Source organism: Sciurus carolinensis, chromosome X, assembly GCF_902686445.1.
Source record: "Sciurus carolinensis chromosome X, mSciCar1.2, whole genome shotgun sequence".
NCBI classification, from domain to species: Eukaryota; Metazoa; Chordata; class Mammalia; order Rodentia; family Sciuridae; genus Sciurus; species Sciurus carolinensis.
In genome coordinates, this window is record NC_062232.1 from 13,742,552 (window position 1) to 13,766,327 (window position 23,776).

Genomic DNA, 23,776 nt, shown 5'->3' on the forward strand with positions numbered 1-23,776 from the left:
AAATAGGATCTGATCCAATTAATGTCACCTAAGAGTTTCTGAAAATCGTTCAAGGTATTCAATTGATCTGTCCTGATGGTCAACCTTGTTGGTCTGACTGTAGTAGCAGTGAGCCTTGTACCCAGATATTCTTGGATCTCCTCTAATTGTAATTTTTCAGGAGCTATCGTTAGTCCTCTCTTTTCTAATGCTTGAGTTATAAATTGTAATGCTTCTAACAAAACTTCTTTTTCTGGATGGCAAATAAGTATGTCATCCATATAATGATAAATCAACAATCTCTTAAACTTTTGTCTAGTAGTTGTTAACGCTTTATCTACGTATATTTGACATATAGTAGGACTGTTAGCCATACCTTGAGGCAACACGGTCCATTCGAATCTCTGGTCAGGCTGAGTGTGATTAAGAGAGGGCAAAGTAAAAGCAAATCTCCAACAATCATTTTTGTGTAAGGGTATAGAGAAAAAGCAATCTTTTAAATCCAGGATAATAGTAGGCCAATTTTTTGGTAGTGCAGTGACAAGAGGGAGTCCTCATTGGATGGGTCCCATAGGGTACATTTGTTCGTTTATGGCTCTTAAATCATGTAATAACCTCCATTTTCCTGATTTTTTCTTTGTTAAGAATATTGGAGTATTCCAAGGAGAGGTAGAATGTTGTAAATGACCTGCTTGTACCTGCTCTTGTACTAACTTATGAGCTGCCTCTAGCTTCTCTTTTGTTAGGGGCCACTGTGGAATCCAGCGAGGCTTATCATCTTTCCATATTATAGGAATTGATGGTTTATCAGTGGCCCCTAGGAAAAACCCAATCCATGAGAATCATTTTTTGGTGGAAGTAAAGGCAGTGGTTGGGTAGATCCTTGACTATGTTTTCCTAATCCTTTTTTATCATCATAGTTCATATTTTGTAACATATTTCTTACAGGAGTCCCTTGGTAAGTCTGATCAGTGGTGAGTTTCATATCCATTTGCTGCAGGACGTCTCGTCCCCATAGGCTAATAGGAACATTACAGACATATGGCTGAAATATTCCTGTGTGTCCCTCTATCTTTCCACGATAATGAGGAAGCACTTTGATTGGGGCTTTCTGCTACTCCTAAGCCTCTCAAGCTCTGAGCTGCTGTGATCAATGGCCAGTGTTTGGCCAGACCATTGCGCTAATAATACTTTGTCTGCTCCCGTATCTAATAAACCTGTAAATTCCATATTTCCCACTTTTAATTTTAGGAGGGGCCTCTGTCCCATATCCATAGTAGGTTTATTAAAGTGGTTCCTGTTGATCCAAAACCTCCTTGTCTTTTATTTGTATTTTTACTGGGCCACAAAGAATGTCGACTGGGCAATATAAGCATTTGTGCAATGCGATCCCCTGGAGAGATGACCGTAATTCCTTTTGGTGAAGAGACCAAGGCTTTTATTTGTCCAGTGAAATCAGGATCAATAACCCCTGGGTGTACTATAAGTCCTTTTAGTGTTGAGGAACCTCTACCTAGTAATAGTCCTACACTGTTCTGTGGGATTTTTTCATGCCAATCAGTATCAATCATCTGCACCCCCATATCTGGGGTTAGTACGAGTCTGGAGGTGGCACAGATGTCCAATCCGGCACTTCCTGAGGTGGCTCTGCGCTCCCCTTCTCTGTGGGAGGATACCACCGTCGGGGAACTTGTTGAATTACCCCATATATTTGTTGCGGGCCCTGGGGAGGGCCCTGTCTCCCGTTTTTTTGAAGTTTAGGATTCAACCCTAGGAAATTATCCTCCCTATCTCTAATAGGCTGACAGGCACTATTCCAATGACTTCCTCTTCTGCATCTTGGACATAGCCCAGGTCCGGTTCCCAGGTTATTCTTTGTATAGATGTTCCCACCCCGGGCAAAGGGTGGCCTTTTGTTTGGACAAGTGGCTTTTAGATGTCCCTTCTGTCCGCACACAAAACATGATCCTAAAGGCTCTTTATTAGTTCTTGAAGGGAACCTCCCCTGGGCTTGTGCAAGTGCAGCAGACAACAAGGTGGTTTGGCTGCTACAAAGGCACTGCTCTGCGCCGAAGTATCATTTACATCTCTACACACTTTTAAGTAGGCGGACAAGTCTTTGTTTCTCCATGGTCTTATGGCCTCCCTACACCACCTGTTAGCTTGTTCGTAAGCCAACTGTTTTACTAGAGGCATGGCTTGCTCTGCATCTCCGAAGATGCGTGATGCTGTTTGAATTAGCCTATCGACAAAATCCGCATAGGGCTCACTATTCCCTTGAGTTACCTTTGACAACTGGCCCTGCAAATCTCCTGCTCCTTGTAATGTTTTCCAGGCCTTGGTTGCAGCCACGGCAATTTGCGCATAGACTGCTGGATGATAATTAAGCTGTGCCTGAAGGGTTTCATAAGGTCCTGCGCCCATAAGCATGTCCCTATCGACTTGGGGATTCCCCGCTGCTGCATTTCGGCAGGCGGTATCCGTAGATATTTCTTGCCATGATGTTTTCCACATAAGGTACTGTCCCCCAGACAGAGCGGCCCTAGCAAGATTAGTCCAGTCCTGGGGCACTAAGTTTAATGATGTCAAGGTATCTACTAAGGCTATAGTAAAAGCTGACTGAGGACCATATGTGCTAACTGCTTCTTTTAACTGTTTCACTATTTTAAATTCTAAGGGTTGGTGGCATCTTTGATTTTGAGCATCCTCAAAAACAGGATACGCTACAGATCCAAGATGACTCCATTCTGAGCGTAACCCGAAACCGGATGCTTCATGAGGGGGTTCCCTATTTATGGGAGGTGCACTAGGCAACACGGGCACTAGAGGGGGCTTTTTATCTAGTCTTAATCTTTGTACTCGTTTTTCCAGTTCCTCCCCTGATAATTCCCCTTCCGATAGTTCCTCATCTGAGTTAGTTCCTTTTTCTGAATTTTGAGAAAGATATGAGCGTTCCTCTTTTATTTCTTCCAAAACCTGTCTTCCCTCAGCTAAAGGCTCGGTGAGTGAAGGTTTTTTGTTTTATCTTGCAGACAGGATTTAATAAGAGACCAAATAGCCATAGTGCCTACTGGCAAAGGATTTTGCCTATCCGCTATATGAAGGTCTTTCCCCAGCTGTTCCCACTGTAGGGTATTCAAAAGGCCCTCATCCAAAAACCAAGGGGAAATCCTTTCCACAGTATCAAGAAATACTTTAGCTGTTTTTTCCTTTAATGGCGTCCCATGGTTTTTTAATAACTCCCTGAGGGGTTGCTGCATTCTGAATTTAGACGTTTCAGACCCCATTGTTACTAATTTGAATAGCTTTAGTTATGGCAGTTACAATAACAAACAGTGGCCTAGCTGCCAGGAGCAACGAGATTACTGAAAGGAAAACTATCAAGTGTGCATTAGAATTTTTATAGCGGCTTTTCACGTACTACCTACACCCTAATTGGACCGCTTCAAACGTGTTTCTACTTTCACTTTAATTAGACCGCGTTCCACGCGTCAGGACCGCCGACGGCGCATCCCGATACCTTTTAACCCGCGTTCCACGCGTCAGGACCGCTGATGGTGTATCCCGATACCTTTTGACCCGCGTTCTACGCATCAGGATCCCGATACCTTTTAACCCGCGTTCTACACGTCAGGACCGCTGATGGCTCATCCCGATACCTTTCAACCGGACCGCACTCCGCGTGTCCCCAGGACCGCCGATAGCGTATCCTGATACCCTTTAACTTTTTTATAACCGGTTTAACTTGTATACAAAAAAAAAATTTTCAAATATCTTACCTTGTTTTCTTTTATAAGGCCTTCATCTTCCCTTCATGTCCCGGGTTTCGGCACCAGTTATCGCGCTCCCTCTGCCCGCAGAGAGAGACACGACAAACGTCTGAAGCTTTGGAAGTTTATTATGTACAGTCCCTCTCCTACACTTCCCTTACTCCTAGCTTCCGCGCACTCCCAGCTTCTCTTCTCTCAGCTTCTCCCAGCTTCCGCGCACTCTCAGCTTCCAGCTCAGCTTCAGCCTCCGCCTCCGCCGCTTCTTCCGCTTCTGCCTCCCCACTCTCCCACCCACCAGGCTTATATACACTTCAACCAATCAGGGGAGAGTACACGAGGTAAACGCGGACAGCTGCAAGCATAGGATAGGTACACGAGGGGGGCATGCTCTAGTCACATCGTTAACTAGCCAATCATTGGAATTCGCTGGTTGTTTACTGTATAGCTGGCCGCTTTTGGCTCAGCGTCAGGCGCCATCTTGACCATGCCCAAGGCTGGGGGTCCTGGAAACCCCGACAACATACATAATTTGATTAATTATTTTAAAGCCCTATGAAGTAACCACAATGTTACCCCATATTATAAATAAGAAAGTGGAACATAGAAAGTTTAGCCAACTTAACCAAGAACATACAACTAATGATAGACTGGGCAATGATTTACTTAATATTCTTCTTCACATATGCTCACTTTTTTTTTTTTTTTTTGTGGTGCTGGAGATTGAACCCAGGCCCTTGTGCTTGAGAAGCAAGCACTCTGCCAACTGAGCTATATCCCCAGCCCCGTGCTCACATTTTTGTGTACTTATATGTGCTTTCAAATCCATTTAATTAATTGGAAAAGCAATATGTTGTTATATAAAAAAGGCAGCCATAAAAACAAACCATGTTATTAAATTTCAAGTAGAGATTACCTGTAAGAGTCTCAACCTGAGATCTGCTTTCTCTTTGTTAAAAGGTAGATTAGTGGGTCTATGGTTGTAACTCAGTGGTAAAGTGCTTGCCTTGCACATGTGAGGCACTGGGTTGAATCCTCAGCACCACATAAAAATAAATAATATATAAATAAATGGTATTTTTTAAAAGATAGATTAACGTTAGAGAGCTGTTAAAATGGCAGAGGGGTTAGCACCACAGATACTTGCTCCTTGAATTAATCAGAAACTGAAAGTACTGAAAATGAGTAACTCAGTGAGTAAACCAATGATATTTAGTGCCATGTCTTAAGATTTCCTGCACTCACTTTGGTGCCATGGCACCCTAACTAGCCTTTCTTTTGATACTATTCCCAATTCATGCCACTGTACCTTCCTGGCATGCATGCATTAATGCTGTTGACATTGCTTGCTATCACTGAACCATATCAATTCTCTTTAGAAAGTTTGTTAGTTTTTACCTTTTTTTAGGATGTAATACAGTTTATTTATCCACTCACCTACTGAAAGGCATCTTGGTTGCTTCCAGTTTTGGCAATTAAAAATATTACTGAGGGCTGGGGATATAGCTCAGTTGATAGAGTGCTTGCCTTGCAAGCACAAGACCCTGGGTTCAATCCCCAGTACGGCAAAAAAAAAAAAAAAAAAATATATATATATATATATATATATATATAATATATTACTGAGATAATATATTATATATATTACTGAGATAATATATATTATACATATATAATATATATATTACTGAGATAAATGCCAGTGTGCATGTTTTGTTGAGACATACTTTTTTGGGGGTTTTTTTGGTTGTTATTTTGGGGGTTTTTTTTGGCACCAGGGATTGAACTCAGGGGCGCTCAACCACTGAGTCACATCCCCAACCGTTTTTTATATTTTATTTAGAGACAGGGTCTCACTCATTGCTTGGGGCCTTGCTAAGTTGCTGAGTCTGGCTTTGAATTCCCAATCCTCCTGCCTCAGCCGCCTGAGCTGCTGCGATTACAGGCATGTGCCACCATGCCCGGCTATAAGTCTTTAATTCATTTGGGTAAATACCAAGGAGGGTTATTGTTGGATTATATGGAAAGAGAAGTTTTAGTTTTGTAAGAATTTGCCAAGCCACCTTGCAAAGCGGCTCTACCATTTTGCATTACCACCATCAATGAGTGAAAGTTCCTATTGCTCCACATCCTCACCAGCATTTGGCATTGTTAGTTTTTGAATTTTGGCCACCCTAATTGATATGCAGTAGTATCTCATTATTATTTTAATTTGCAAATCTTTAATGATATATATAAGAGCAAGCATCTTTTAGTGTGCTTATTTACAATATGTATATATTATTTAGTAACTTATCCGTTCAGAACTTCTGTCCATTTTTTATTTGGATGTCACTTTCCTATTGTTGAGTTTTAAGAATTCTTGGTGGAGCTGTGGTTGTGGCTCAGTGATAGAGCGCTTGCCTGGCACGTGTGAAGCTCTGGGTTTGATCCTCACACCACATAAAAATAAATAAATAAAATAAGGGTATTGTGTCTATCTATAACTAAAAAATATTTTTAAAAAGAATTATTGGTGTATTTAGGATAACAGTACTTTATCGTATATATATATTTTGCAAATATTTTCCACCTGTGACTTGTCTTCTCATTCTCTTGACATTGTCTTTTGCAGAGCATAAGTTTTTAATTTTAATTAAGTTCATCTTATTAATTATTTCTTTCATGGATCATGCATTTGGTATTGTTTCCAAAAAATCATTGCTTTGGCATTGCATTTGAACAATGCCAAATGCTGGTGAGGATGTAGAGCAATAGGAACTTTGATGGTGGTAATTGCTATACCCAAGGTCATCTATATTTTCTCTTACATTATGTTCTAGAAAATTTATAATTTTGCACTTTATATTTAGGTCTATGATCCACTTTAAATTATTTTTATGAAAGGTGTAAGGTTTCTATCTAGATTATATATATTATACAGTTGTTTCAGCACCATTTGAAGACTGTCTTTGTTCTACTATACAACTTTTACCTCTTCATCAAAGATAAGTTTATTATATTTATGTGGGTTTATTTCTGAGCTTTCTATTCTGTTCCATTGATCTAATTGTCTATTCTTTCACCAGTACCATTCTGTCTTGATTACTATATCTTTACAGTAAGTTTTGAAGTCAGGTAGTATCAGTCTTATGACCTTGTTTCTCTACTTCAGTATTCCATTGCCTACTCTAAGTTGTGTTTACCAGCTTTTCCTTGCTGTGACAAAAATACCTGACAAATACAACTTAGAGGAGGAATAGTTTATTTTGGACTCATGGTTTCAGAAGTTCAGTCCATGATCAGCCGACTCCATTGCTCTGAGCCTGAGATGAGGCAGAACATCATGGTGGAAGGTCATGGTGGAAGAAGGCTGCCAAGAATAAAAGAGGGAGGAGGAGCAACAGCAGCAACAGCCAGAGACAAAATATAATTCCCAAAACATGCCCCCAGTGACCTATTTCCTCCAGCCACACTCTACCTGCTTACAGTTACCACCAAGTTAATCCAGTTAAATTGGTTTTTTTTTTTTTTTTTTTTTTTTTTTGGCGTGGTGCTGGGGATTGAACCCAGGGCCTTATGCTTGCAAGGCAAGCACTCTACCCACTGAGTTATATCCCCAGCCCCAGTTAAATTGTTAATCCATCAAATATATTAATCCACCAATGAGGTTGTAACTGTTTATCTAATCATTTCACCTCTGAACATTCCTGCATTAACACATGAGCTTTTAGGGGGATACCTAATATCTAAACCATAACATGGGTCTTTTGCTTCTCCATATAAATTTTAGAATCAATATCCATAAAATAACTTTCTGGAATTTTGATTTGGATTGTATTAAGTCTATAGATCAAGTTGGGAAGAATTGACATCATGATAATATTGAGTCTTTCTATCTATGCACATGGAATATCTTTGCATTTATCTAGTTTTTAAAAGATTTATCAGAGTTTTATAGTTTTCATTATATAGATATTATGTATATTTTGTTAGATTTATACCTAAGAATTTCCTTTCTTGAGATGCTAGTATCGTGTTTTTAATTTCAATTTCCACTCGTTCATTGATGACATATAGGAAAACAATTGACTTTTGTATATTAACTTGCACCTATGACCTTTTTATAGTCAATTATTAGTTACAGGAGATTTTGTCAGTTATTTTGGATTTTCTACTTAGACAATTATGTCATATGCAAACAGAGGGTTTTGTTTTTACCTTCACAATCTGTGCATTTCTATTTGCTTTTCTTATTGCATCAGCTTTGATTTCCAGTATGAAGGGGACATTGTTGCCTTGTTTTTCAATCTTAATGCCAAAGCTTCAAGTTTCTTACCATTAAGTGTCATGTTGGCTATAGAATTTTTGTAGATGCTCCTTATTAAGTTGAGGAAGTTTCCATCTTTTCCTAGTTTTCTCCAGCTAAAGTGGCCTGTAGTTGAATATTTCTCTTTTCCTAGGTCAGTTAGGCTCTAACACAACCCAAATAGTGTCAGTTTCAGTGGCACATGCCTATAGTTCCACCTACTCCGGAGACTGGGGCAGGAGGGTCACAAGTTGGAGGCCAACCTGGGCAGCTTAACAAGATCCTGTCTCAAAATAAAAAATGAAAAGGACTGTGGATATATTTCAGTGGTAGAGCACCCCTGGGTTCAATGTCCAATACCAAAACAAAACAAAAACAGTAGGTTAGGCTTTGGTAAAAATAATTTCTCCTGAGGGCAAATTATGTTAGGAAGAACTGAATGCTCTAACATATTTCAAAATGTTTCCTTTTTACCTCCTCTCACTGGAAGCATGAGAAAATTTTTCTTGGATATTTACTATGAGAACATGGTCAACCTCCTAGAGGTAAAACTCCCAAAAGTGTGGAGACTCTCTCTGACTTGGTCCTCCCACGGTTTTTATTTCTTGGACTTGTCTACACAACCTTTACCAATTTTTCAGTTACAGTTCAAGTGTTCCTACCCCACCACTGGAGATTTCCGTATCTACCTGTCTGTCTCTTTAATTGCAGGGTGGTAGTTTGCCCAGTAATCTCACTTCTCTGATGGATATAAGAAGAGTTGTTGATTTTTCAGTTTATTCAACTTTTCACTTGTTAGGACAGAGTGACAACTTCCAAGTTCCTTACATATGGGATGCAACCTCCAAGTAGAGATTTTTAAGCAAATTAAAAATTTAAGGAAATTAGATGAACAACTTTGATTTTATGAGGGAATCTGTGAAACCAATGTGAATGGTGGGGTAGAGGCAAGTGTCAGGTGACCAATATATCATATATAATGCTCTTGGAACAAAACAGGCCAGAGATAAAGACCTGGACAATATGGTGGCCTTGGAAATAGAGAAGGTTCCACACAATTTGGGGAGGGTGTGAAAGGGAAAATTCAGGATGCCAATAGTGGAAGAAACAGGTCCCTATTCAGTTTGACTGAGACTTTAAGCAAAGGTACCAAGTAGACTCAGAGAATATTTAGTGAAGAGTTTTGATCACAGTTAGAGTTAAAATGTCATCGGTCATAAGCTGGTGCCTAGCAGGTAAAGCCATAGGAGAGGCTGGGATCATCCAAGGAGAACATGTAGTTGAAGAAGAGGAACAAGGAAAAAACTCTGGGAATACCAATTATATAGAACAATATATGCCAAGTTTCATATCAATAGATAAGTAATTTTGGAACATTCATTATTTGCCTGTACCAGTTTAAGAATTAGCTATCAAGAACATACTTTGGTATACTTTCTTTTTACATAATTTAGAAAACTTTTTATGTGAATATTACAAAAAGACATAGTTCACTTAAAAATACATGAAGCATGCCAGTGTTATTTTGTATGTATTGTAGAATACCAGTAAAAAAAAAAAAAAATCAAGATTTTTTTTCAGATTAAACAAATACAATTATTTAGGGCAGACATTTAAAAAATACCAAGCTGGAGGTTTACATGGAGGATTTTCTTTTTAAAATGTTTTAAATAAACTTTTAATTATACAATATTTAATACATTCAGGAATGTTGAATTAGCAGTGGTAAGGAAAGTTATTTTTGTCTTTTTCCCCTATTTGAAGGAAAGCTTTCAGAGTTTTACATTAAGGTGTTATTTGCTTTAAATCAAATTTTTTTGTTTAACCCAACTAATCTACTGAAAAGTAGAAGCTATTACAGAAAAAAGTTGTATCATGGGGAAAAAATACAGTAGTTGTCAGAAAATCCTGCATCCTTTTCTGATTCTCTTACTAATTGGGCAGTCTTATTAGTCAGCATTTCTTGGTCTACTTATGAAAATTCAAAACACTATGAAATACAAAATATTATTGAAAATTGGAAAGGACTGGAATACCAAGAGAAGAATGATAAGAAAATCTCAACTTTTAACATTGTTTCATTCAATTTAATGTATTGAGTATAACTATCATGGAATATTGTTCAGTGCTGAGGAGTTCAGAGTTTTAAAAGGAAATTAAGCAATTAAACTAATATATACAGAGGTAAGGACAGTCTACTATGAAAACAGTAGTAAATTATGCCTGGGAAGATAAAGGACAGGTTCTCAGAGAAGGGAACATTTCAACTGGATCTTGATAGAGAAACTGGAGTTTGCAGGAGAGAATATTGAGAGATGATAGAGGCCACTGTATAAAGGGCTAAGGAAAAATACACAAAAGTATTAAGGAGTTTATAAGAACAAAAGGATTTTGGGAATTGGTGAGACAGCTAATGAATATGCAAGTGAGTATCTTCTTAGTATGTAAATGAGTACTTTTTAGGGAGAAAAGCTCACTTCTTTTGTAAAAGAACCATAGTCTAATGCTGTTTTTTTTCTCTCTTTGACAAACTTTATTAAATTTTGTATCAGTATGGGGTGAATCTTATTACCCAGATTCAGGGAGGTGGTAAAGTGGCAATGGTGAATTTGGGTATCTGGTCTCCCAAAAGTACCTGCCGCTCTACCCCTGATTCTTCAATGGCTGCCAGGCAGATCACCTCTCCACCGGCCATCCAGTTCCATAGCCAAAGCAAGAGCATTGGCAGTGAACTGCAGACATTCTTCTTTGGTCATGCCTTCACAGTAGGTAGAATCAACATAACCATAGATATATGAACTCTCAGAGCCTCCAGTGGCAAAGGACTGCCTTACCATCATACCTCCCATGGGAACTGAGTACACCTGTCCTCCTTCTTGAGGATCACAACCAGCAATAAGGATTCCCACCATCAGATCTTCCCGGTATCGGTAACACATTTCTATAAAGAGGCTGGCTGCTGTGTGCACCAGTGGAGGCTCATTCAGTTCAATGTTGTGGAAACCAAGCTGATAAGTGACAGCATCTGCTACAGCCTGGGTGTAGAGCCTGAATGGCAGCAGAAAATATGGTCATGAATAGGTGGTTGTTCTGGAGTCCACCCCCCAAACCACACCTCCGTCAAACTGCACAGCCATGATAGTGGTCCCTGTGGGGACTTCCCGGTTTTCCCAGTCTGGGGGGTTTCTAATTCTGTTTTAGATTGTCAAGTAGTTCTAGTTGATGGAATGAAGTTCTTTTTTAAAAAAATTTTTTTAGTTGTTGATGGACCTTTATTTTTATTCATTTATATGTGGTGCTGAGAATCAAACCCAGTACCTCACACATGTTAGGCAAGTGCTCTATCGCTGAGCCATAACCCCAGCCCTGGAATGAAGTTCTTTACAGAATTCCAACTAATACACACACAGGAATGATAGAACTATAAAATCACCATTTGACACTCCTAATGAAATAACTGATGCAGTTAATAATCATCAAGGGACAATAAAACCATTATAAGAAAGATCACCTGGAACTAGACATTATCAGGATGCCAAAGTATCACCCCACTGATTATTCACTGTTTAAAAAGGACAAACATCTTTACAATGAATGAATCATTACCTGAACCCCCTAGTCAATATTAAAGGGGATAGCAGACATTATATGCCTATTGATGTGAATCAAAAGGAAGTGCACATGGAACTGAAGTCATAGTACAGCACTTGCCTAGTATGTGTGAAGCACTGAGTTCGATTCTCAGCACCACATATAAATAATAAAATAAAGGTCCATCAACATCTAAAAATTTTTTTTAAAAAGAAAGTACACAGGGTTGCCTGTGAAATACAAAATTCTCTAAAGCATCAAACCATTCAAGGCAAAATCTAACTTGTTGTTTAGAATAAATACAGGGGATAGAATAACAAGTTAAACACAATCATGAGGAAGCATCCAGACCAATTCAAAGGAAGGAATATTTCACAAGACAATGAACTTGGTTTCTTCCACAAGTCAATGGCATAAAACAAAAAGGAGGGAAGACTGTTGCAAAGTAAAAGAGGTTTAAGAGAACACAATGCGTAGACCTTGTCTAGGTCCTGACTCAAATAAATCAATTGTTTTCTTTTTAAGGCATTTTTGAGACCCTTGGGAATTTGATTATGGCCTCTGTATTAGATGATTGTTATAGTTTGGATCTTTAATCCCACCCCAAAATCTCATGCGTTAGGTAATGCAGTAATGTTCAGAGGTGAAATTATTAGATTTTGAGAGCTATAACCTCATCAGTGGACTTGAATGATCTACTGGGTGGTAATTGTAGGCAGGTGAGGTGTAGCTGGAGGAAGCAGGTTAAGGGAGTGTGCCCTTGGATTGGATCTTGTCTGTTTCCCAGCTGCCATGAGCTGAGAAGCTTTCCTCTGCCACTTCTTCCACCATGATGCTTCTGCCTTGAAGTCTGCTGACCATGGACTGAACCTCTGAAACAATGAGCCCAAAAGAAACTTTCCCTCCTCTAAATTGTTATTGTCAGGTATTTTGGTAACAGTGATGCACAGTTAACACACTGATGTTAAGGAATTATTGTTAATTTTATTAGATGTGATAATGATATTGTTAAGTGAGAAATCATTCTTATTTGTTAGGTGCACTGAAGGTTTTACAGGTTGAATACTACAAGGTCTATTTACTTTTAAATATTTCAGTTTAAAAAGGAGAAAGAGAAGAAAAAGTGATAATGAAGTGTGCTAAATATTAATAGCTGTTAATTAGAGTCATATGTATATTATGGTTTGTTACACTTGTTATCTACGCTTTTGAGTATGTTGCAATTTTTTATTAAAAAGGTTTTAGAGGCTGGGGATAGATATCAGAGGTAGAGCATGTGATTAGCATTGTGAGGCCCTGGATTTAATCCCTAGCACCCCCAAAAAGTTTTTTAAAAGCTTTTTTAATATGAAAAATGCATGTCTGATTGTGTCAGTTCCCTACTTAGTATCCTTCCATGACTTCCCATTGTTCTTCAGATAAGGAAAAAAGTTCTTAATAGAGTGACTTCTATGATCTGACTTCTTTCCTCTTCAGGATCATCTCAAACCACAATCCCTGTCTTTTAGAAATTAAGATTTCAGTTGGAGAAATGAGGTAGACTTTTGGCATTGCATAATGGATTTGATTTTCTAAGACTTTCCTATAGGAATTAATTATATTCTCTAAGCCCTAAGTCATTTGTTACAGCAGTTGTCACGGACAGTGTGGTAGTGTCTATTAATAGGTACCCAGTGGTTAGGCCACTTCAATGTGGACAAATGAGAGAGGTGTATCCAACCCACATTTCACTTACTCAATTTGAAAAAGTTATTCTTTAGAAGAAAAGTACAAAGGAATATCTTGAAGGCCCCTCTTTGAAATGAAATGTGCTTTGGGTCCCTTCCATTGCCCTAATCTAGGCCATAGGTATTGGGGTTTCCAGGACCCCCAGCCTTGGGCATGGTCAAGATGGCGCCTGACGCTGAGCCAAAAGCGGCCAGCTATACAGTAAACAACCAGCGAATTCCAATGATTGGCTAGTTAACGATGTGACTAGAGCATGCCCCCCTCGTGTACCTATCCTATGCTTGCAGCTGTCCGCGTTTACCTCGTGTACTCTCCCCTGATTGGTTGAAGTGTATATAAGCCTGGTGGGTGGGAGAGTGGGGAGGCAGAAGCGGAAGAAGCGGCGGAGGCGGAGGCTGAAGCTGAGCTGGAAGTTGAGAGTGCGCGGAAGCTGGGAGAAGCTGAGAGAAGAGAAGCTGGGAGTGCGCGGAAGCTAGGAGTAAGGGAAGTGTAGGAGAGGGACTGTACATAATAAACTTCCAAAGCTTCAGACATTTGTTGTGTCTCTCTCTGCGGGCAGAGGGAGCGCGATACATAGGGACAAGATTCCCTGGCCTCTGGTAGCAGCCTCCCTCCCAGTTGCTCTCTGGACCTCAGAGAGGAGTTTCCTCACCTCCAATCCAATTTCCATATGGCAGGCAGGAGGATCTTCCACAATGTAATGTAATCATGTTGCTTCTCTGCTTAAGTGCTTTCCTGTTGCTCATAAGAGAAATTCTGACTCCTAATAGGTTTGGAAGGCCCTTCAAGGCTTCTTTCTGTCCAACCTCATCTCTCCTCATTTTCATCTCCTCTTCCCCACCCTACACCTCAGAGGGTTTAGACATAACTGAACTTCTTTCTGTTCCTCCAAGTAGTCCCATCTCTCATCTTCAAGTCTTTGAATATGCTCTTCCCTGTACTGGAAAGACTTATCTTTCAATTGTGAGCTTCTGTGTTGCCCTCTCTAGTTGTCTTTTCATAGTATCCTCTATTTAGCATTTACTATACTAGAGTGTCATTTCTCACTTAATTACTATAAGCTTTTCCCAGGCAGGGACTATCTTCCTTTGTATTCTCAGCATCTGGTGCAATGTCTAGGGAGCCATAACAACTTAATAAGTATTTGTCAAATGAATAAATGAATGACTGCTCTATCAAAATATTCTCCTAGATGATTTATCTGATTCTACCTTATTCTCTTCTATTTTTTGCTAGATTTATCTTTCTAAAACACTACCATCTTGATGCTAAAAACACTTAATTGTGCCCCTTTTCTTACCAGATCAAGTGCAGAAGTTTTCAAGGGATACCATAATTTTTTCCTGTGCTGTCTATCCAATTTTGTATTATGGAGAAAATTGTTTTCTCTCCTGAAGTGATATATAGTTTTTTTTTTTTTTTTTTTTTTGCAACTAAATCTCCCAAGGACCCTCACCAGCTTTCATTTGCTGGGAGTATGGGGAGTGGGTTGAGGTAGGAATGGAACCCTGAGTCCTCCAGCTGTCCTAGAGCAGCCCAGAATAGCTAAAAGCAATAGAAAGATGTACTAGAGACCATCTTTGCCTGAAAGGCCAGATAGCATAGTGCTGTGAAGGAGAAAATGAAGAGCAGGGGATTGCTATTGTTAATGATTGAATACACATCTAAAATCTATTTTTCATGACTACAACAACCTCTTGACATTCATGAAGCTAATTGGACCTCAGATCTTAAATGCATAAAAATTCCATGTCTCCAGGATTGTGCTTGCCAGCAGTAACACAGAAGCAACAGGAAGATAGCTACCACCTCACCTCTAAGTGGCACAACCCCTATAATCAGAGAGGATGATGGGGAATGTAATTTTTAGCTTTCAAAATCCTATGGTATGGCATAGCCATGAGAAGGAGGTTGAAATGCATACCAAGTACCAAATGACCCCACCCAAACTTGTGTCGGTAGAATAGATGTTAGAAATAATGTAAAAGGGCAGCAGTAGCAGGGAAGTGCCAATGACTTTGAATCTTCTTTGTACTCATGAAAGAGCCGTCCAAATCTATGACAATAACCCAATTTTCACAGAATGATGTGTATTCTACATTAAGTGTGTGTGTGTGTGTGTGTGTGCGCGCACGCGCGTGCACCCGTGTTAGTTATCGGGGAAATGAACACATAAGTGCTGTAGAGGTACATTTCTAAATTTTTGCCAGTCCTTTTTCTAAATTTTATTTTGCATTTGTGATTCCCATTCCTTAGCCTACTGAATAACTAGGAATATAGGTGTGCAATATCATGCCCGGCTCGCTTAAGCTTTTAAGCCAGAGTTTACTCATTCATAAAATGAGATGGTTAGGATAGACTTGTATTACTCTAGGAATAGCCCATAAATAACTACATTGAGGTAATAATAGCATAATTGCTTTATAGAAGAATAGGAATATTTTGATCTAAAGCAAAGTTTTCAAGCTTGCAAGAATAAATAGCATATGTAATTAGGCTGATAATCAATTTTAGCAAACAAAAATTTTTGCCATCAGCATACTGAGTGCTTATATTTATTGTATCAAGTGTTTACACATGATATGTAAATGGTTGCCTCTAAAGGGATTGAAAACTGTCTCTCCACTCAATAATCTTGTTTGCACTATTAATTAGTTTAACAGACCTTTTCATTATAGAGAATACGGAGGTCAACCACAAAGTTACTGGTATAGTCATTAATGAAGTTAATTGTAATTATTAGATGTGGTGATTACTTCAGTGATCATTGGAGAAAATACTTTAGATCATTTTAAGTAACAACTTGCCTCCTTGTATTGCCTTGAGTTCTCTATTGAGTAATGAGTTACATGATGAATCTATGTCTCACTTCTAGGGCAATTAGTGTGGCATAGTGGAAGGATCTATTTGACTTCAAGGACTTCCCCTTCCCCTACTATCTACCAACCCTCTGACCTTGAATGGTTATCTTTAAATATAATTTTATTTCCAGTTTAGAACAAACTGAACACAAACCAAAAAGCAGAGATAGCCATGGAAGATAAATAGCATTCTGCCTCATATGCATTCAGCCGCAGATTAAAAGTCATGCTAAAGCTTCAGCATCCATAAGATGAAGGTGTTAAGACCCAGCAGCTTCTAACCCTGAAAATAATAATTTGATATTTAAAAAGATCTCACATTCCAATCTCTTGAACACATGCAGAACTTGGCCTACCCATCTACCACATATGGTGTCTATATATTGGATTTATAACTGTCTTTCTCTTTTGTCTGATGCAGTTTCTGCTAGACTTGTACCTCTTGCACCCACATCCTTTTCATTGCATCACATGGTCCTGATGATTTTAAAGGAGCTTAATTACTGTGAAATCAGGATTTTTAAGTTCCAGAAGTTTTGACATTCACTCCATCATTATGTCATTAGTGGGAAGCCATAATAGGAAAGGTGGAATCTGCTTCCATTTTTGGTATCCAAACACAACAATTAGATCTCAATGAGGAGCAGGAGTTGCTGTCCTTGTGGCTGTACCATCTGGGCTATTGTCTGTGCAACACCCAGGCAACTGTGCCTGCACTTCCAACAGACTTTGCTCTGGCACCCAGGTGTTTTAGTCAACTTTTTCACTGCTGTGATCAGAAGATTTGAAAAGAACAATTTTAGAGGATGTTTTAGTCAGTTTTTTCACTACTGTGATTAAAAGATCTGACCAGACAATTTTAGGAGGAAAAGGTTTATTTGAGGGCTCATGGTTTCAGAGGTCTTAGTCCACAGAAGGCTGGCTCCATTCCCCGGGGCTTGAGGTAAGGCTGAACATCATGGTGGAAGAGTGAGGCAGAGGGAAGTGGTTCACGTCATGATCAGAGAGCAGAGAGAGTCTCCACTATCAAGATACAAAATAGATACCCCATAGCCACACCCCAATTCCCACCTCCTCCAGTCACACCCTACCACTTTAGTTACCACTCAGTTCATCCCTATCAGGGGATTAATTCACTGATTGGGTTAAGGCTCTCACAACCCAATCGTTTCTACTCTGAACCTAATTGCATTGTCTCACACGTGATCTCTTGGGAGACACCGCACATCCAAACCATAACAGGAAGAAAAGTTTATTTGGTGCTCACAGTTTCAGAGGTCTCAGTTCATAGATGGCCAACTTCATTGCTCTGGTCCAGAGGTGAGGCAGCATACCATGGGGGAAGGGTATAGAGGAGGAAAACTCAGGACATGGTACCAGGAAGCAAAGAGAGCTCCACTAACCAGGGCCAAAATATAAACCCTTAAGACACACCCCCAGTAACTACTTCCTCCAGCCACTCTTCACCTGCCTACAGTTACCACCCAGTTAATCCATATCAGGGCATTAATCCACTGATTAAGTTAAAGCTCTTGTAACCCAATCGTTTCAACTCTAAACTTTCTCACATTGTCTTACACATGAGTTTGGGGGAATACCTTATATCTAAATCATAACACCTGAATAGGTTGGCCTGGTGAGAACTAAGACATGGGAGCTGAACACTTCATCAATGGGGATAACATTTGCTGGGGAAGAGTGCCCCAGACAAGATGAATTTTAAGATATAAATTCTAATTTTCTGCACCACCATGCTGCCTGATAGTACTCAGAAAAACATAAGCACAATTAATGTGCTTATGTTATGCACAACAATCACTGTTAGGTCCATCTTTGAATATCAAGGCATGGAGGGTAGGTGAAAGACCTCAAAGTAGGAATTATACTTTGATGGAACTTGTAATTAATATAAAATTTAAATGGAATCCACAAAAGCCCTTGGCCTACAGAGATTATATCCAGTGAGAATTCATGCTGCTGTAGTTGATTTTAATTACATTTCTAAAATAGAAACCTACAAATGGGATTTTAAATAGTTGGCTTAGGAGGGGAGGGAAATGAGGAATACTAGGGAATGATATTAGTCAATTGTATTCTTGTATTGTGTGCATGTACGAATATGTAACAAATTCCACCATTATGTACAACTATAATGCACCAATAAAAATACGGAAAAAAAATAGATGGCTTGGATGAATCTTTGCTCCTCTGAGAAATTTTACTAGTAATAATGTTAAGTCGACCAAAATTTGAAATTGATAACAATGAGTTGGTAAAGAAGCATTCTAAAGAGGGCTGTCAGAAAACAAATTCAAAATAAGAGTGCTAATACAATTTAAAGTTGTGCTTTTACGAGAGGAGATGCCATGGAAGTTTGTGTCATTGATAGTAAGGAAGCATGAATACCACTTAAATTTTTTTAACATCCCTTTGTTCCTCTTTAGAACTTTCAGATAAAGTTTCTAACAAGTTCTCTTATCTTTCTAGCATACAAAGTAAAAAATGAATGTCTGCATTTCTATAATGTAGGATTTTTCTATATATTTGGTAGGAAAGGTCAGGAACACTGAAGAGCTCTAATTTCTAAATCACCCCTATTTCTACATCTTCTTTCATATTGTGTATCATGAACTGGACAACTACAGGTGGCTTTTTAAAAATACTATATTAGTTTCTTAGGACTACTGTAACTACTACAAATATTTTGACTTAAAAATAAAAATTTATTCTTTTATAGTTCCACAGGCAGAAGTTTGAAATCAGTTCACTGGACTGAGATCAAGGTTCCTCCATCTGGAGGCCCTAGGGGAACATCTGTTCCTTTCCTTTTCCAGCTTCTAATGGCTATTGGCATTCCTGAGCTTGTGGCAACATTACTCCAACCTCTGTCTCTGTGGTCACAGTGCTTTTTCCTCCTCTGTGTGGGCATAATCATCTGCCTCCCTCTTAAATTACAAGGACCCTTGTGATTGCATTTAGGATGAATCCAGATAATCCATCATAATCTTCTCATCTCAGGTTCCTTAGTTTAATCACATCTGAAAGTCTTTACCATATAAAGTAGCATTCTCAAGTCCCAGAAGTTGTAACTGACATTTTTGAAGGGCATTATTTAGCCTAATACAAATATATATGATCTAAAAGTCAACAGTTAAATGGGATTCATCAAGTGGGAAGTTCTGGTAGGCTCTATTCTACATTTAATCCTCACTGTCACCCAAGAGGTGCATACAACTGTCACTCCATTTTACAGAAGAGGAAACTGAGTCTTAGAGAGGTAGCATATCCAGGGTCATGCAGTTAGCCCCAAACTCCAATCCCTTGGTAACACAGAAAATTAGGACTGGGGATAACTCAATACATTCAATAATTACTCTTCTAGTAGTAGTGGTAGTAATAGTAAGTAGAGCCCAGACCCAGTCTATCACTGACCTTCAGTGGGCAAGTTTGAAGGCCTGGCAGTTGGTGGAACTTCTACTTCTGTGAGGGATGGCATTAGGTAGCTGTTATTTTGGACTGTTGAGCATCCTTTCAAAGGGTAAGCAAGATCTGCATTTTTCCTGTATTAATACCCCAACTTTCCTTTGGGAAACTGCCACTGGTCCCATCCCATTCAATTTGGTTCTGGTTCTGGTGGGGCATCCAATTGTATCACCTGGTTTCCCTGAGCACAAAGGTTGACACATGCACTGTTATTGATTACAGCATCTCAAAATTTAGTGGCTTGCAATAGCAAACACCTCAATTTCTAAATATCAAGAATTGGGAAGTGGATTAGCTGGATGGTTCTGGCTCAGGGTATCTTATGAGGTGGCAGTTCAGATGTCTGCTAGGACTGCAATCAGATGAAGGCTTAATTAGGGCTGGAGGATCTACTACCAGGCTCATTCCAAAATTTGTTAAAAGAACCTTAGTTCCTTACCACGCGGGTCTCTCCTTAGGACATGGCTTGGCTTCCCCCACAGGAATTAATCCAAGAGAAAGACCAAGACCAAGACCAATTTACAGTGCCTTTTATGACCTAGTGTTAGAAATCATACACCATCACTTATGTTTATTTTGTTTGTCACACAGACCAGACTAATATAATCTGGAAGGATGTTACACAAGTGTATAAGTACCAAGAGGCAGGATCATTGGGGATTATCTTGAAGGCAAGTGATCATAGCACTTGCCTCTGCTACCCCACCCCTTGGCCCCTGATTTGTTCAAGGGATGGGCATATGAACTCGAGCAAGGCTGGAGAGAGTGTAATTCTGAGAATCATGTTTGTGGTTTGTGGGTGTTGGTAATGAGAACCACTCTTATTTTCATTGGATCTCAAAATATGCTATAAGCCTGAAGGTTTCAGTGGTCATAGTCCCATCACATGGAGAAAACCCTTATAAACTGAAAGAAAATGAGACCAAACAAAGGAGTTAAGAGTTGGAAATAAAGTCCTGACATTTTGGGGTCCCTAGATTTCTGCCTACCTGAAGTTCAACCCTGGATTCCTCAGTAACACAAGGCAGTTTATTGCCTTTCTTTTTCTTTTCTCTTTTCTCCTCCTCCTCTTCCTTCTTCTCCTCCTTCTCCTACCCTTCTTCCCCCCTCCCCCTCCTCCTCCTCCTCCTTCTTTTCTTAAGCCAGTTGACCTAGGTTACTGACTGTTGCATTGTGGGGCTTGAGCCTCCTAAGAATGAACTCATCCTACAGAAACAGAGACTCCAAGTCAGTACAGTGACAGAAACTTCACCATGTGAGGAGTAAACCCAGAAGGGAACATGTGGATAAAGGAGGAGTTTTTTGTTGTTGTTGTTGTTGTTGTTGTTTTTTTATGGAAAAATTATTTCATTGTAAATTCTAGGAGTTTGGGGCAAAAGTAACGCTGAATTTGTGCTCTGTGACCATGGGCACAAATTCAGGACTGCTTTTGAGAAGTGCTTTCACTGCTTATGCACAAAACAGTCAGTCTTTGCAGACTTGCAAAGCCCAGCTGAAAGTCACAACTGATTGTGGTGAAAGGGGCTGCCTGATTGTTAGCCCTGCCACGGCCAGGTGTTCAAGTGTCTGGGTGTAGCATTTAATATTCCCCAGAAAACTGATTGCTTTGTGGACCTGGGTGGGAGGGAGACACCTCCCCTTTGGTTTCTTTACACATATGGCACAAAGAAGTACTGCTGAACTCCTTCGTACCTCACCTGGATTTTGTAATATTCCAGTCTCACTCCTGGGAAGCATTTCCTTGCAAAGGTCCAAGTACAAAACTTTGCCCCTAATAAACACTCCAAAAATGTCAGTGGAGTAAAAGCCTAACATACTTTCTGATACTATGAAATGAAGACATAATAAAAGTCAAAACTGTATACCTGTAACCCCAGTGACTCGGGAGGCTGAGGCAGGAGAATTGCAAGTTTGAGGCCAGTCTCAGCAACTTAGCAAGACCCTGTCTCAAACTGGGGATGTAGTTCAGTGGTAAAGTGTCCCTGGGTCCAATCTCCAGTACTAAATAAATAAACAAATAAATAACAACTGTAGGTTGTTCAAGTGGTCAAAGAAATTTAAAAATCATTTTAATTCTCCTAAAGAACTTTTCAGCTTTAAAAAAGCTTTCGTTATATAGACTCTCATAAGTTCATTAGTATTATGAAACATAACCCCAAAATTGACCTTTGTTCCCTATAAGAGAAGGAATGGTTTTCAAAATACTATGCATGGTAGTTACTTTCGGGTCCTGCTGTTTTCAGATATAAGATGGCACTGTGGACCAACTAGAAAGATTGTTTTTAACAGCTTGGAGGTAAGACAGGGAAACGACAATCTTCTGCTTGATCTAGACCTGTTTAAAATCCACATTTCCAAGTCAGAAGATTAAGACAAAACTACTGTATGGAGTAAGAGAAACACAATGTTTTTACATGTGTTAATTGTTTGAAAGGCCTCACATAGTGGAAGGGTGGAGGGGAGCATATCCAAGTACCATGAACATACGCCTCAGCCTTATTCCATGGAGATGCTTCGTATGACTGAAGCCAGAATTAAGGACAGGTAGTTAGTGTAGAAATAGGGGATCAGGTCAAATAGAGGAAATGAAGCCATGAAGCCATCTGCCTCTGGAAGTTGGAGACTGCCCCTGGAAGAATGGAATGTCAAGGATCTCTGGAGCCCATAGATTACCAAATTTACCTGCCTTTATCAAGGACTGCAAGCATGGAGTTGCTAATTGATGCCCCCTGGGCCCTTACCTGCCTAAATCACCTTGACCCTCCCCCTGCCCATGGCTTCTCATTTAATGCAAAACCAGGCCTAATCACGTAGGCAGGAAGGAGAGATAAGTGGGGAAGAGAACTGGAGAACAAAAGAGACTTTGACCTATAAAAGATGTAGGGTGCGCTCACTTCAGAACATCAGCCATGGCCCCCTTCTTCCTGCTTGGAGAAGTCTGTATTATTACCTTTAAATAAAACCTGCTTAATATGCTTGCCTTGGCGTGCTTCTCTAATGTTCAAACTTCAACATTAGAAGGAGCAGAACTCGTCACCGTTAAACGGCGGCATCATGACCGTCTTGCTTCATCACCTCCTCAGAGCATTAAAAAGGCACCTAGGAGGGCTGGGGAGATAGCTCAGGCAGTAGAGTGCTTGCCTTGCAAGCACAAGGCCCTGGGTTCAATCCCCAGCACCAAAAAAAAAGCACCTAGGAGAGTTGTGCTATAAAAGTCTCCTGCTCAGGTGTGTGTTTCTCTGGTCTATCCCCTCACTACTGAAAGATGAGCGGTACTGGCATGACCTGAGACTTTGTTAGAAGTGCTGTGGGACTGTAACCCTGAGCTCCTCCTATTAGGCAAAAGGGGCAGCTTTACATTAGGGATAAAAGCAGGCAAACTGCCCGCCAAAGTGTGCTTGCTAGCCAGTTATGTAGCAGGCCCTTCAGCAGAAGTAAAGTTTGCCTTGCCGACCCACATAAGGTACATGTTTAATTTCTTGTGGGACCTCAATATTTCTAATAGTGCAGAATCTCAGACCCAGACCTAAGACAGAATCTATTCCCTGGACAATACCTTCTTAGCTGACCTAAAGCTTTTGAAAATTTATCAGTTTTATAGGACCAGAAGAGTTATTCAGTGTTACAAAGCAAAGCAAAGCAAAGCTAACTTAACCTGACTAGACTTAACCTAAGGCAATAAACGGTCTTGTTCCCTTTAAGAAAAAAACTGCTCTTGTAAAATACACAGTAAAATAGCTTGTGGGTGCCTGCTACATTTAGCCAACAGATGGCACTGTGGGACAACTAGAAACAACTCTGCAGGGTTTCACACAGCTCGGAGGAAAACCAGGGAAACAGATGTGAGGGAACACAGATCTGCTTGATCCCAACCTATTTAAAATCTCTATCTCCAATGAATTCTTCTGAATGAGGAAAAATAATGTAAGCTTGTGAACAAAATAGCGAAAAAGAAGACAAAGCTTTTCTTTGGAAGTAGAGGAAGAAATTGCATTTACATGTGTTCTGTATCAAGAATGCCCCCTAAAATAGTCTAAAATCCAGCCCCTTGGATTCCTGTTTAAAATACAAATGTTCCT

General features: G+C 39.7%; 1 pseudogene; it reads right to left on the reverse strand.

The window, feature by feature from the left end:
- Positions 1-10,612: 10,612 nt before the first annotated feature.
- LOC124972271 (proteasome subunit beta type-6-like) lies at positions 10,613-22,750 on the reverse strand (annotated as a pseudogene).
- Between the last annotated feature and the right edge of the window lie 1,026 nt (positions 22,751-23,776).